Here is a 17,207-nt window from a genome sequence, read left to right on the forward strand (position 1 = left end):
TACAAGCCCCATAGAAACGCCATTTTCATCTTCCATCTCCTTTCAACATTCTAGTTCCTCCCATCTCTTCAAATTGTTTTTTTGTTCAGCTTTCTCCTTTCAGCTCTGTTCAGCTTGCAAGTTTGTGTTTTCTCTGACCCATAGCAATTCTGTTTCTGACAGGAATTCTGCTAGCTTTCATTAAACCATAAACTGAAATGCAAGAAACCTAGTACAGAAGTGATTTCAGTGCAGAGCTGTTTGATCGCTCCTGACTAATTCTCAGAGCCAAAAAAAAAAAAAAAAAGGATGGAGATTGGCAGGCTTTAAGAAATTAAATCCAACCTTGTGTCCTTCAAATCTGTAACTCTCTCTCTGCTAATGGTCAAGGTTCTTAAATCTTCTGAAACTATTCTAGGCATCTAAGGATGGTGCCTAAGGGCTGTGTTTCGAAGAATAGGGGGTGATAGTACCTCCACCTTTTAAAATAGTTCAGTTGTCCATTTACAGTGATGTCCAGAAATAGAAAAGAAGAATTTAATCGTCAAATTTATCCAGACAATCCATCCCTGGTCTGAGGCTTTGTGGCTGCTTCCTAAGCTGTTAGAAATGGCATCACTGGCGTATGTCTTACAACTTCATCCGACATATAGCCCACCAGGCAGTCCAAAAGACTATATAAGGCTTTTGTTTCTCACTTGCTACCATGAATTATATTTTAATTTTTATATTTTGACTTGGATGAACACTTAAGACTGTACTATATTCAGTCTCTAAGGCACCAGGCAAAAACAAAAAGAGAATTTCAAACTTCACAGTATTTCTATAACATCATGCTGCTATACCAGTGTCAGTTTATCCTCAAATTTTGAAGATGGTCTCCAATCATCAGGAATGAGATCAGAGGGCACACTTTTGCTGCATAAGATTCACACATTGGCAAATCCTACATAGATGCAAATTATCCAATCCACCCCCTCCACAATTATAAAGTATCCTCTATTTGTAGCTCAGGGACATATGACTGGGTTTACACCTTTTTAATGGAGCCACAGTTTCCAAATGAAATAAATAGGGAAGAGACCTTTAAAAGTGATAGAAACCTGGAGTATTAGAACTGGCACTAGTATGATTGCTAGTATTGACATTTAACCAACTAATCACCTTCAAAAATATGTTGGTTTTTTTTTCCGTCTACAAATTCATCGCCTGTTTTCTTCTCTCTGTCCTCAAACAGCCTTCAATACATGCTTGTCTACTAATACTCTAATTCTTGGGTGCAAAGATTGGTTTTACTCTTGTATTTGGAAAGTGTTCAGGCCCTTTTAGACATAGTCACAACATAAATTATTTTTATCTAGACTGCTGGAATGCCCACTCAGTGTGTTAGCTGCAGGGCTGCATATTCAATCACCTCTTGTTCTTTTCCAGGGATTGTCCGACATTTCCTGGAGCTTATTGCCAGTAGCATGGGAGCATCTGTACAACCAGTTGCCTGGTTTCAGAAAAGTAGACCTTCTTTACCTATGTTTTTTGTAGGAAAGTTATATAACAGCCTTTTTAACAATCTCACTAAAAAAAAATGATACGTGCATATCAGTGAGGCTGTGTGCATTACTCAACATGACATGCTGTAAACACTGCTGGAGAGGACTGCCTGGTGAACTCGTGCTGCAGTTGATGAGCTCTACACTGCTAGCCAAGTGGCCCCAGTCTCAGTGTCACACAGTCCAGAAAGCTGAGTTCATAACAGTTATGTGTCCAGAGTCAGGGAGAAAGAATTAAAAAGTAAAAATAAAAATTATTCTCATTCTTAACACATGGTACTTAAAGTACAAAACCTGCCTTTAAATTTATGACCAGGCCTTCTAAGTTCCCATTTTTTTTGTTGGTATAAATGTTTCTCTGACCTCTGTGAAAGATTTGTTGAATGAAACACAAGAAAGTATTGGATTTCCTGAGCAACATCTTCCTTATATTTCGTTACTGTAAAGTAATGGAGAATGTTACTCACTCTGCTGTATAAAGTTCTTTAAGAACTTGAATAGTAAGGCAAGAAATTGTCAGTGACTAATTCTGACACTAATGCAATATACCTACACCTCTAATTAAAACAGAATTACTCCACTGGTATTACAGTACATATTATTTAATCATATTCCTTGCCAACCAGATAGTATAAAGGAACTCATAATTAGATCAAGTTTGTGTTTCCAGGGAGAAGTATGTAAACAATCTATTGGAAAGTGAAATATCTTCCATATTAATAGGTCTTTCTCAAAATATGTACATCTGTTTACACACTCCATAGACAGGGAAAAATCATACTGATATCTTAACACATTAAAGTTAATTTAATTAAAATTACTTTCTCATAAGGAAGGTGTTCCATTGCTTGGACCATTATTGTGTCCATTCTCTGGGTGAAATAGAATAGGTCCTCCTGTACTCAGGACTCTACATCTGGACACAGTACTTCAGGTGACGTCTTGCAGGGCAGAGTAAAGGGGGAGGATCATTCAGGTTCTTTTCAGCAGGTGTGTACTTCATCCTTACATCACCTTGCTTTTGCTGATACTGTGAGTTGTCACTACCCAGGTGAAAGATTTTGCATTTGGATGTATTGAACCTCATGATTTTCTCCTGGGCCCACTGCTCAGCCCAGGTTTTTCTGGATGGCATATTGTCCCTCAGACACACTGACTGCACCATGCTGCTAGGCATTATCAGCAAAGTTGCTGAGGGTGCACTAGATACTAGTGAGTTTCCTTTTCACCTAACATCAATTACCCTAGGCATCTATCATTCAGCTATCTTTCTAAGGATTTCTGAATTTCATAAATTTCTATTTTTTGCAAGGATGTCAAAAGTCCTGCCTAATCCTTTAATGTGGACAAAATCTTTGTGTACAGGACTATTAGAGTTAAATCCTGTAGTTCTTTGTCATATCTTGTAACTTCCATTCATATTTTTAATATTAAATTTAAAAGGATGGTCTATGAAATTACATTTATCTAAAGAAAAATAGCCAAGGAATAAATATACATGATATTCCAGTGTATCTTAATTTAGCAGCAAATCTGAAGCTCCATATTCTATGCCTACTTCATTGGAAAGCAAATAGCACAGCACTGATGAGATGATTCCCAGGTCTTTAAATTCTGCTTTTATATTGTTTTGCTTTTAGCTTAACAGAACAGAAATATTTAAAGAGCTGAGTATCTCATTTCACAAGCATCAAGAAAGAGGTTAATGAGGTTTCAAAACAGGGTTAAGTAGTACCACTATCATAGGAGCGGTGGATGTTTGTAGAAGATGCACATGAAAGAAGATTCATTTAAATAGTACAGAAGATTCTCACTCTCACTTCTTCTAGTAGGGTAACATTGGAGAGATTTTTAAATTTTTATCAGAGGTGCAAGATAAAATAGAACAAAGCCACATTTACTGGTCTCATATCTCCACTAATCAAGTTGCAGTGATCATTTAAAAAAAAAAAAAAATTGAACTTTTTTTTAATACGTATTTCTCCTAGAAATCTCTAGCAAATACATCTAAGTTGTAACTCATTACATGTCAGACTGAAGTCAAACAGTTCTACCTTGTGGCCAGGCATACTACAATCTTATCTATAAATTAATGTGTGTAACTTCACTTCGAAATCAAAATAAAGCAAAAAAAAAAAAAAAAAAAAAACACTATTTTTTCCAGTTTCGTAGAGCTAATAGCACCAGTCTTTACTTTCTGACCTTCCACATTGTAGGTAAGAAACTTAATGAAAAATCACCTCTCCCTGTTAGAGTCCAGTACCATGTTTATTTTCAGCAAGTAAGGAGCTTGTCCAGTATTTCCAAGGAAGTGTACATTATTGCAGGAATAGATGATTGCAAGGACAGGGAGGTGATTGTCCCTCTCTGCTCTCTTGAGGCCCCATCTGGAGAACTGCATCCAGGTCTGGAGTCTCCAATACAAGAAAGACAGGGAGCTGTTGGAGAGAGTCCAGAGGAGGTCCACAGAGATGATCAGAGGACTGGAGCACCTCCCCTACGAAGACGCTGAGGGAGCTGGGCTTGTTCAGCCTGGAGAAAAAAGGCTGCAGGGTGACCTCATTGCAGCCTTTCAGTACCTAAAGGGAGCCTACAACTAGGAGAGGAATCAACTCTTTGAAAGGGTAGATAACTGTAGTCCCATGTTGAAAAGAAAGATGCAGAGTTGTTGGTCCAGAGGAGAGCCACAAAGATGATCAGAGGGACGCAGCATCTCTTCTATGAAGAAAGAACTGTGCTTGTTCAGCCTGGAGAAGAGAAGGCTCTAGAGAGACCTCAATGCACCCTTCCAGTGCTTAAAGGGAGCTTATAAAATATTTTAAATGATTTTTTACACAGCATGAATGATAATACAAGGGAGAACGGTTTTAAACTAAAACAGGGGAGATTTAAGTTAGATGCTAGAAGGAAATGACTTACTCAGAGAGTGGTCAGGCTCTGACACAGGCTGACCAAAGAAACTGGGTGTCCCCATCCCTGGAGTCATTTAAGGATAGGTTGGATGGGGCCCCGGGCAGCCAGATCTGGTGGGTGGGAAGCCTGCCCACTGCAGGGGGTTGGAGCTTGATAATCTTTAATGTTCTTTCCAACACAAGACATTCTATGATTCTTTCAAAAGAGCTATTTGGCAAGATATGGAATAGTAACTTCTCTTTCTAAAGAAATAATGTCTTCAAAAGAAATAAAGGTTTATGCTAACTTTATACCATTTGCAGGACTACTACTCTGATAAGGGACATTTCTGCCCCAGAAAATGTAAAATCTTATAATTCCCCTTTTTGAGAAACAATTATTTTTAATCAGAATAATTCTAGGAATTGCTGTGAATCCTATTGCCTCTTTCTCCACCTAAAATACTCATATTGCAATGTCAATATCAATCTAATCTTAACAGAATGACAAAATTAACTTAAAAAATCAAGCGTACATACTTTTAAACTCTTTTTAATGTGTTCAAGTTACAATCTGGGACTTTTTTATTCTATAAATATTAATATTTTTCTCATTAACATACTTTGATCATGACAACCTGAAGTGCAAACATTTTCCAGAATCATTAGCAGAACTTAATTGCCATCTTTGCCATTCCTGTGGGTCACTAAGAAACATTTTTTCTGTATGGGTCTCTGAAATAGACTGAAAAAATCTATTTAGATAAAGAAAATCTCTCCGGGAGGGATTGCCTGAAAGACAGATGAAGTAGCATAGTCTTTTGACTGTTATTGTTGTCTGACAGTAGACGATAAGTACAAGTTGAAAAATAAATTTTAAAGTGACTTTTGCTTACCAGTTGAGCAGAAAATAGCAGGCTGGTATGGAATAGAAATAGTAAATGGGAGGCATATGTGGGTTTGGAACTGTAAAGATCCCCTGATAGGATTGGGCAAGCAGTTTCATTCCAAGTCCAAACAACCTGAACTCCAGCTGTATAATTATGTTTGGATTTCTTTTTTTTTTTCTGCTTGTAGTATTTTGTTTGGCTTCTGAACTGTTTGGTAGTTAGAATTTCTTCTGCTGCTTATTTACTTATGACATTCAGTGTTGGCAAGACTGTTGCATTTCTTAACTGTAGAACACTCTAAATTCCCAAGGATACTTGAAAACCATCATTGTCTATAATAAAGTTTAGATACCGTGGGTAATAAGAGCAATTTCAGTAATGAGAGGCTCACAGTATTTCAATCTTTTGTATTTTTGTTTTGTTTGCTTGATAGCTAATGGGGTTGATAAGCGTTTGCTACAAAGTAGCAAGCGTCCATTCTAAATATGGAGGTACTGCAGAGTCACTAATAAAGCCGATTCAGTGCTATACTAGTTGGCTGTGGCATAAAAACAGGGTTTCTCATTTGCAATAAATGCTAGGTTTCTTGATATTTTGTTGCAAATCCATATCTAACACAAAACTTTTCAAAATTCCTTGTAAACTCTAGACCTTGGGGCAGCCCAGTTTTACTGTTAGACAAATCACTGTCTTCACCACCAAAATTATCTCCTATAAAGAAATGTTATTGCATTTACATTGCACTGCTCTTTCAGAACAGTAATCATTGTGAATTTGAAGGAAAATAAGATTATATGGTCAAACATACATGTAAAATTACCCTTTCTGCTTCTAGCAAGTGGGAAAAGCTATCCTACTGCTTCCACAAAAGATGTGGTAGGTTACTGCAATTGACTAAGTTAAGTTGATCTTTCACTAATTTGTTGTAAATTTATTTACTAATTGATTGATCTTTATCATTTAACAACGGTTCTCTCTCTTATATCATCTTTCATAAAAGACATCTGCCAAAGCAGCCCCTTTGCTGACCCAAAATCACTGCTCTTCCTTCAGTATTTCTTCTGTACTCTACTCTTACGACAAAAACACTTCAAGCAAAGTCTCTACACGCAATGTTTACACTCTGGTTTTGCCTGAATAGGACAAGAATTGGATATAAGTTACTCAGTCTTTTCTTTATTATTTAGTTGAGTGTTAATCTAAAAATGGTATAATCAAGTAGATCCAGTGGTATAATATAATCTGGCTTCCTCTGTGTGTAGTTTTGGTACTGGTTAATATAGATTTTACTGTAAAACATGACAAAAGAACATATCTTTGAAAGACTTCTTTCAACCAAGGATTCCCAGAAATTTGTCTACCATCAGCTGAAATTTTATAATTTCTACTGCTAAAGTTAGACATTTTAGTATAAGTCCAATTCCAGGTATTTTAACACTATTTTAACCATACTAAGTTGGATGTCTCAACAAAATGTATCTTGTCAATTTCTATCAGACAAGACACCTCACAAAATCTTCAAGTTGTTCCTGCAGAAAACTGAGAGGGATTCTATGGGGACCCATTTTATTCAGTCCAAAGCTCTTGTTAGGAAGACTGAAGCAACTTTTCTAGGACATTACACAATGATCCTTCATTAGAAGACTATAAAGATTCCTGAGTAAAATATAAGCGGAAAAAATTATTTCTGGCTTCCATGACGTGTAACTCCATGTAGCGCTGTAAAAACCCCTCCGAAATTGGCTTGCATGAAGGCCAAAACTTTTTATTTAGGTCATTTCTTATAATCACTGATATAATTAAACTTGTCTCAAAATTTCCACAGACAAATTCCAAATTTGAGGGGTTATGATTCAGCTGGAAATTTATTATAAGGTGAAATTTTAAAATCAAAGGCTTACCCCAAGAGAAAATTTTAATTGTACTAATTTTAATTGTACCAAAACCAATTCTTGCCACGGCTTTTCACAGAGTCTTACCAAGTGTGCTGTGTAGGTGCTCACTCACTTCTGGAAGTTGGGAGTTGCTTTCCTGCATAGATAGAAGTTGCTGCAAATTTTCAGGGCCTTGCAAGACAGCACAAACCCTACCCTCTATCTCTTTTTTTTTTTTTCCCCGCTGATTTTTCTCTAAGCATTTTTATGTTAAAATAGACAAGAAAATCTAAACCATGTTTGTTTTTTTTTTTCAACTCTGTGAAGCACAAGCCTGTAAGGTTCACCTGTGCTCAGCCATGGGCAACGAGAGGGTCACCTAAGCCTGAATCTCCAGGGCAGAAAACAGACTGGGGATACAGCCAAAGGTTATGGGCCTCATTATGGTGTTACTAACATGGAATCATAAATTATAAGCTGTAGTTTTGGGGTACTCCAAGGATTTCACTGATGTCTGTAGAAGAAAATGGCAAAAAATTAAGGAAGGAAAAGACTTTCTTTTTCTTTTGAACTTCATTTTTATGCCTACTTCTGTGCACTTTAATAAATTACATAGAGAAGGTTCAACATGTACTGCCATACCATCATCATCTGCTTCTGCCATCATGGGAGAGCACAATGAAATTGGAGAAATTACTTCATAATATCTTGTATATATGCTGTCAGCAAAGTAAAACAAATACTTTTCAACTTGTGGCTCAACCAATAAAGTAAGCATTTTGGCTTCTTAGCTGCTTTGCAGTAATCCAGTCATCATTGTCCTTATGTGTCTGACCTGCTCTTTGTGGATAGGCTGAATGAGCACCTTCACACCCTACAGCGCACACTCTGAATTGCACCTCAAACAACCCAAGTGAATGTTAGAACTGAATGTTAGCCAAGTATAATTAACTAGATTCTTAGCTTAGAATGCAGCTCTGCAGAGGACGTCTTACGTACAACACCTTATAAAAGCTTCAGTAATGTCTAAAGCATGTTCCATCCTGCCAGTGCCCAGATCCACTTCTCACAAGGTTGCCTAATGTCTGGGAACAAGGTTTAAACACTCCATGAAAGTATTATAGGCAGACCTCTTGCAATATTTTTATGCATCCATTTTTCCAAGGAAAAAGTGATTGAACTGTATAAGCTGCCGCTCTTCCATTTTATTGTAAGAATTCCCTGGTGCTGTTAGTTCATTCAAAGCCAGAAGTATCACTTTACACAGTTTTTCATTGTACTCAGGGGAAGTGTATGGAAATTTTACAGCAATAAGCTACAAATGGGGAGTTGGACTACAGCCAGCCTGCATCCTTCTCATGCCCTTACAGCATTTTTCTTCAGTATTCAGCGTTCTCCACAGTGTATAGAATATTTTTCCTGCAAGGCTATCATTTTTATTTTTTTTTTCAATATGCAAAATGTAGTAAGTATATCCTTCACAATATCTGACTAGCATAGCTGACATTTTTTCATTTCAGGAAATGTTCATTAATGGAGTTTTAAAGTCCTTAACTTCAGACATTTTGCAACTCTTGCATTTCAATTTATTCTTTTAAAACTGGTCAGCAATTATTTTTCTGGTGTTACACAGTTCCATTCCCATTGCACCCCTTGTGCAAACTGTTGTTATATGCAACATAAAGGTACTAGATGGCCTGACTTAGGGACTCCTACACTTTCTGTTTTTAACTTGGTAAGCAAAAAGAGGGGACAGTTAAAATAATATCAGAACTGCTAGAGAAAAATAAATACCATAATATGAGCGCATTTAAAGACTGAAGTATTTAAGCCCATAGGCAAATTGCTGATTCAGACTTCTCATGGCATGATAAAGCATCTAATAATAATAAGTGGGCAATATGTTTTAGCAGCAGGCTAATGTGTTCCATCTTTTGTGTATGTACATGAACATAGCCACTGAAGACACAAAATTCACTCTTTAGAGAGTGATTGACCTACAGAAAATAAAATTTTCAAGGATTGTGTATTCCTTAGGAAAAAGAGATTCATAATTTTTTCTTCCCAGTGTGTGAAATTCATTCTAGAGCAGAAACCTGCACAGACTGTCTTTAAGGAAGACTTTATTTTCAGAGCTTTCATAGGTCTTATGTGGGAACTATTTCATTCATTATGTTTTAGACATCTACATTTGATCCAGATGCTATATCTGCCTTTCACAGTAAATGGAAATAAAGTGGTAGTCTAAGATCACGATTCACTTTAGGGTAAAAAAAAAAAAAATAGCAGTAGAGATCCTGTTAACCCACGCTCTTCGTTAACAAAAAAGTGGAACTAATGTGACTGATTCTGATGTGCATGTATACACTGAAGATTTTTTAAATCAACAGAAATAAATCCAACTCCTTTCACCTCACAGTTGTTGACAGGGACACCCTCATAAGTGTGTAAGAGCCCTAGATGTATGAGTGTAGTGAGAAATGGGGATGAATAAGGCCGGTGGATTGATGCCAGGAGGTACAGCATGGAAGTAAGAAGTACCTGCCCCAAAATAAAAGCCTTTCGCATCATAAGCCAAGCTTCCCATAAATTTCATAAAGGTTCGTTGTTCCAAAAGTAATGCTTTATATTTATTTCCATGGAAACTATAACGGATACAAAGAGCACAATAAAATTATTTGTTATTATTATAAATCCGCACAAGTGGAAGAGACCTACTATCATGGTCACCACTGCTGAAACACACCCACCACCTCACTGTGCTCACATCCACTGTTTGGCCTACATTCAGTAAGCACTGATGAATATCAGTGGGCAAATCTTTTTCCACATGGAGGAATTCAATTCTACAGCTTTGATCCAGATGCACTTCCATATCAGATGCCATTCTGTGAGACTGGCCCTTTGCTGCCATATGTCACAAGGCAGCAAAACAGAATATTGGTAGGAATATTCCATCTCTACTGCCATACCACCAACGTCTGCCTCAAATGTCCTGGGCCAACATAATAAAACAGGAGGCATTGTTTTCAGAGCAGCCCTCATATATCAACCAAAACTACTGTTCAGGATAGACATAAAATCTACCAAAATTAGTAGCAAAATATGAGAATTTTAATGCGGGTAGTACCATATTTTGAATTAGAATCTGTTCCTGGAGACCCAGTTTCCAAGAGGTCACTAATACTTTAACGATATAATGAGATAACAGCTACAAGATCCCATCACTGATGCTTTATGAAGTAATCAATTAAAAGGATACATTGGTAATTAATTACTAAAGCAGCGAGAAGCTTGTACATATCCAGGACTAAGATGAAATTACCTTATCATTTATGGTTTTTTTTTTTGCAATGAATTCAAATAAAAGTCATTTCATCTTTCCATGCTTTCAATTCATTTGTTCAGTAAAAGCACTTTGTTCTATTTTTCCCAACTACTGCAGGGTTAGAGAAATTGTCATTGTGAAGGCTCTTTTGTATCTTATATATCTTTGCAGTACCTAGTGGAAAGACAGTTTATCCAGGATCTTTGGGTAGAGTTGGAATAGTAACAATGTGAAAAAACATACTTTATCAGAGCAGGTTCCTCACTGTTAACATCATGCATGTATGATCAAGAAGTTAGAAATATTTTGTTTTACATTCACTTATTTCCAGAATGTTACTACTACATATATCCTGCTGTTGCAGTGTCTGTAGATGATTTCTCAATATAGAGTCTAACAGTAAGCATACTTAACAGTTAGAATTCATGCTCCTGTTTCTGTATTTCTTTACAATCTTTTACTAGCAACATCTGCAATTATACTGGGAGCTATATTTCCTGCATTTTTACTGCCTTTAAGTTATCATCACCGCCAGAGGGGACACAAATATTTTTGTATAACTAAATGATATACAGGTATGGAAAAGAGGAATGTATTTTCAATTATGTATGTAAAATAATACATTGTATTATATATTCCACGTTTACTTTAAATATGAAAGAAACAATCTGTAAATGGCATAAGATTTTCACCTGGTTACCTGCCAATACTGCTCTGCCATACATAAAGAGTTTTACCACATCACTTTGTATGCACTCAATCTTCATGATGGTTCTTCAGGAAGATGCGAACTTTTGACCTCCCACCTTCAACAGAAGATCTATTCATTAAAAAGATTAAAAAAAGAAGAAGAAATAGCTTACACACTTGTACACATAAGACACATCATCTCGATTGCAAAAAGTAGACTTCATTTCTCAGAAAGGCAACTCTAGTCATCAGAAATCTTTCAAATAATTACTGTGGTCCTTTGTCAAATTTTTACTTTGAAAAAGATCTGGTCTTATAGGTGCAAAATAAAACACTAAATATTCATATGATGTGATATGTTGTACTTATGTATGTTATCAATTCAGTTCTTCATCACACACACACACACACACACACACACACACATACAAAGTTAACTAACAGCTATTTTTGCCAAGGATTATGATGATTTCTTATTTGTTGTAAAGTTTTGGTTTTTGATTTGCTTGAAAAAAAACTTTTTCTGCCTCACTGTGCTTACATCCACTCTCTAGTCTCCATTAACAAGATGAATATCAGTGGGTGCCATTTTTTTCCGCATGGAGGAATTCAGTTTCACAGCTTTGCTTCATACACACTTCTACGCCAGATGTCTTGTGTCAGACTGTCCCACTGCTGCTATCTCTTACACAGAAACAAAATATAACAGAATTTTGGAGAGAATATTCCATCTTTACTACCATGCCACCAAGATCCACCTCTGATGTCATGGATTGACATAAAAGCAGAGACATTACTTTTGGAGCAGCCCTTGTATATCTAGAGTTTCTTGTTTCTCCCTTACATGCAATCTGAGATACGCGCTGCTTGGATATCCATGAGAGACTTGTCTTCCTTCCCTCTCTGGCTTTCTGAAAGTCTTATCTATAAATTTATCCTAACTACCATCGCATTCAGTTCTAATATAGGCAGCTAGCTTACCTTTAAGAGCCTACCTATTCATCAGACTCAACTGCTGGCTAATGAGTCCTCAAATATGACATACATAGATGTGCCTTAGAGTGAGGAGTCCCATTGAAAAAATAGAATTTCAAATTCAGATTCTGAAGTATTTCTGGCTTGAATTACACATCATTCTTTAGAGTCAGACTGTAAATTTTATCCATCAACAACTTCCTGTGAGTTTCATATTCGTGAATGGTGTAAATCGCTGATTCTTTTTCTAGCTGTTGTTTAGTGAAATACTGCACAGAAGCTTACAAAAGTAACAAAAAACAAAAAACAACAACAACAACAACAAAAACCAGTCAACTATTACAATCAAATGTAAACTGTGGATGAATGGCCTTGTTCTTGTAATCTACAACCTAATTTGTTGGACAATGTATGTCATATTTGAGGACTCATTAGCTAGCAGTTGAGTCTGATGAATAGGTAGGCTCTTAAAGGTAAGCACAGATGGCTTTTTAAGCATGGTTTCTGGTGTCACAGATACCAAAGGTCAATTAGCAGTATGACTGCAGAGACAAGATAGTGGTGATATGAAGAGAAGTTATTACCTTCTTAGGACATAAGGGAGCCTTTCCTTCTAAAGCCTGGTAATCTGTATAGACAGGATGGCCTACCTCTGAACAAAGGCAAAGTAGTGCCTTGAAGCCTCAGGACATCATTTCCCTTGTTCTCAAACTCAGTACTAAGCACTTGAGGCAAGGTTGAAATGTTAATGCAGGGGGTAAAGAGGGTCTTCCTCATTCTCCTGTTTGTCTTTCAAGGGATCTTCTCCCAGATTTCCATTTGAATTCTGGGGAGGAGATACATCAGTACAGACTTTCAAAAATAAATGAGGCCACAGGCACCCACTGACTGCTCTCTATTTAAAACTCTCTTGTAATACTTTGGTTCAGCCAGTCTATAGGTTCTTGTACTGTGCAAAATCCCTACTGAGTAACAGGCAGTGATACTTAGAGAGGTGCCAAATCAGCACTGCAGGGATCCCGCTAGTCATTGCAGAGCAGCAGGTGACTACAAACGACAAGTAATGATCGACCGGATTCATACAGATCTAGATTTTGATGATATAGATATAGAGATGAGATGCAGAAGGGATAGAGAGATGTTACAGAGATAGAAATATAGGTATGCATTGATGGCACTGACAATAATAGAGCAATCAGAGCAAATATTTAATTTAAATAAATATGTCTACCATGTCTATATAATGAGAAAAGGCAGAGTCTAGTGGCTCAGACACTGGTTTACAGGAACCCTGAAACTAAAATTTTGAAATAGTGAGCAGTTATTAAAAGTAAATGGGACAGCCTGAGTTCTCTCTAAGTAATGCAGGGTTTAGGAGTTCTAAATTCTAATCTCTTCTCCAAATTAGAAGAACTAGAAAATGCATTTAAGCCATCCCCTGGACATTTTATTAGCAGTTATGGTTTAGGCTCACAGATATGCATGTCTAAAAGGGCACACTGTTGGCTGAATGACATTCCAATTAATTAGCAGGTTCTGGACTCCAAACAAATTAAACTAATCCAGAAAATCTTGTTTTAATTGTTTCAGATTGTGCAGAGCCCTGTTGTTAGGTGTCTCTAACAGCATCATTCTGGTACATGTTTCTTTGCATTTTATGAAGTAAAATCAGTGTGGGGGATTCTTTCACAATGTCGGAAATATCCCTCAGCTCAGAGCAAAAATTGTTGAAGTTTACTAAGACAAGATTATTTCATGTCAGATTAATAGTAATTTTGTGGAGTCATCAAGAAATATATGAAGCAAATGGACGATGTTTTGTAGAGTACTTTCTTCATTCATGTGTTTTTTACCGATCCTGTTTGAATCCAGTGACTCCCCAATTCCCCTATAAATGAATCTGATGATATGAAATGATAAAATACTGGTGTTAATTTTTGAAGCCTAGAGCTAGTTTGGGATTGGCAAAACTGAGTACGAGTTTTCTTCCTTTGCAGGGAAAGTATATACATGCCTGTATACACAGTGAGAAAAATTACCACTGCAGTGTTAACGGCAGTCAGTACAGAGAACGAAGCCAAGTGTATTAACCAAGCAAAGCTCAGAAATTATGAAAACATCCTAAAAATCCAACACTGAAATGGACCTGTGAAGAACAGAATTTAATCTTCCCACATGAGATTTTGAAATTTTTAAAAGGAAGGTTCTAGAAGGGAAGTATGTTAACCATCAACAGTTTAATCACTGAAAGAAGTACAGGAGACTTTTCTGCTGGTAACAAAAAGAAAGTAATGGTATTATTACAAGCTAAGCCTCTTCTAAAACTCAGTAGCTGGGATAAGTTCTATTAGTATGTTCAGAAGGAAGCTGGCTAATATCACAATCTAAATCACAGATGCCTGGATCATTCCAGTGTAACAGTGATATATATTATTTAGTCTGCAACTGCAAGTGATTATAGTTTCACTCCTTTTTTTCTAGCATTCAACACATCAGGCCATCCCAGAGTTCAACGTCAAGTGTAAACCTGTCATCCTTACTCAGTGGACAGACATCAGAACAAATGACTTATGCCACTTATAGGGTGATCTCCCAAATGTCCCCATATCTAATCATTGAAAGGAACAATGATTAGATGAGTGATTTTTAGACAAACAAAGTTCAACATGAGAGAAAATAAAGGTCCTCTATGTGCTTGGACCAGACAAATTCCTTGAACTGCATTAGCATCAGTTAGCAAAGTCAGTTAACATATGCTTTATAGGTATCAAATCCTACTGTTATCAGAAAGAGACTCAAGTCTTTAACTAGAAAATGTTTAAAAAAAATCTTCTTTAAAAAAAAAAAAAAAAAAAAACAGAATGAAAAGGCTAAAGTCCAGGAGAGTCTAACTCATTTACATTTTCCAGCTCCAACAAAAACATCTCTACATTTGAGGCCAGGTTCCCTAGCAACAAGGAATAGGTCCTGCCTATAGGTGCCGGGAGTGTTGGGAGTGGAATCCCATTCTTCTGCCAAGGGTGACACAGAGCAGTGCTCTGCAGGAATTGTTTTACTGCTTCTCAAAGCTGCATAAGTGCACACACTTACTATTCCCACCTATGGATGCAGTTGGATAAATGGCTGGGTGACTAACCAGAAACATCATCCTGAAGATCCTGAAGACTACTGAGGAGAATGTGGAGCTCGTCTCATCTCTAGGACAAATCTTTTTGAGCTTTGCAGAGACGCTCTTACAGATGCTGCACAGGTTTTCTTGTTTGCTTGCTGCCCATCCTCTTGGTTTCCTCTCTGTCACAACACTGTGGACATGCCAAGTTCACAGTTCTGCTGTCAGTAAGGCTACATCTCCTAAGATAAAACTTATCATAGCTTTCCTGTTTCCTAGTGCCAGTACTAGCTGAAGGACAAGCAGCTTGTCAGGCATTTAAACACTTCAGTTCCTCACATGGGAGGAATTTTTTCTGAATACAGACATGAGTCTTTGTCACTTTATAAACATTTTGTGAAATTTTAACTGTAGAGTCCATTGAAAAATACACTTTAAAAACACATAGAAGACAACTACTTCTGATTTTATATATAGAAGTGAAAGTTATCAACATCCTATCATTTCTGTTTAGTAAAACCCCATAGTAGCATGGAAGACAGCAAAGCAGAGTGTGTCTCCTGGCTGGTTTCTCAGGTGTTTCTGACAAGTTTATCTGTTCTCACAAGTCCATGTGTTACTGTCAGTCATCAGTCTTATTGCTTTAGAAGGTCTTGCCTTCTAAACTCTAAACTTCTAAACTCTAAACTCAGAAGTTCAATATCTCCCGATATTCATGATTTCTGGTCTTCATATACTTATATTGGCTGTGTGTTAGTGTACCCAAGAGTAGGCAGTTGTTTTCCAATCAATCAGAAAATATATTTAAAGTGTTTATGACAGAACACGGTAAATTTATCAAAAGCCATTGTATTTCTCTGACAAAAATTTGAGGATGTGATTGCATTTTTGTGGAGTGAAATGTAATAGGGATTTTATTTACTTTCCTAAAGACAAAATGAAACAATTAATTGCCTTAATTTTCACATTTTGTTTTCTCATATGCTCTACACTTGGTTTACTAATTCTTACTTCTCTGGCATGTCATTTTCTTTGCTACTTTTCTGAGTCATCTCTTTGCACATTAGGCTGTAAGCCTATTGATAGAGATTTTGCTAAGTATGGAACCAGAAACCCTCACCCCAGTACAGACTTGCTAACACTACTTAGAAAGAATAGATATTTTCAATTATTAGAACTGCATCTTTTTTTTAGTATTTTTCTATACAAATCATATAACTCTGTGATTTTATAGGTGCTTTGATTCAAACTAGTCACTCTAACACTGATAATTAAAGTAGTTTGCATTTTGTTGATGTTGTTGTTAAATTAGATCTTGGTTTTAATGGGTTTATTTTACTTCTTTTTAAATTCTGTGATATTTTCCAACCAAGATTTCTAAAGAGATTCTTGCCAGGAGGTTGTATAATTCCCCTATGATTCAGTATACATTCCTCCCTCTTTCCAGCCTACCTTTTAAGCTGTTTTTACAAGTTCTCTAGACACTCCAAAGGATTCATCATTTATCTGTGAGTCTTTTTGAAGCATTCTCAATATTGTTCATTCTCATCTATTCCATGCTTTTAATTTTGCACATAAAACAAAGCTTGTTGGCTTTTAATGTCTCTGTCAAAAGTCATCTCTCCTTTTCTGTTTACAGAATTCAGTAACACAGTAGATCAATTCACAAAACCTGCATGCTTTATCATGAGAAGATATTGACACCAGTCAATGTTAAACCATAATGAGTATCTCCATTAAATCGCCACATTTCTGCTAGCACTCTGGGAAATCTGGCCTTTAATTTTCTTAATGAAATGGATATACTCAGACACACTCTATGACATGGTGTTTTGGAGAGAAAATGGGATTAAACAAACCCGTTTCAAATAAAGGTCTGTTAAACCACACAGTCCTACTTTTAACCTTCTCTTCTGTATTCTTG

This window comes from Meleagris gallopavo, chromosome 6 (genome assembly GCF_905368555.1).
Source record: "Meleagris gallopavo chromosome 6, MGAL_WU_HG_1.1, whole genome shotgun sequence".
Classification (NCBI taxonomy): domain Eukaryota; kingdom Metazoa; phylum Chordata; class Aves; order Galliformes; family Phasianidae; genus Meleagris; species Meleagris gallopavo.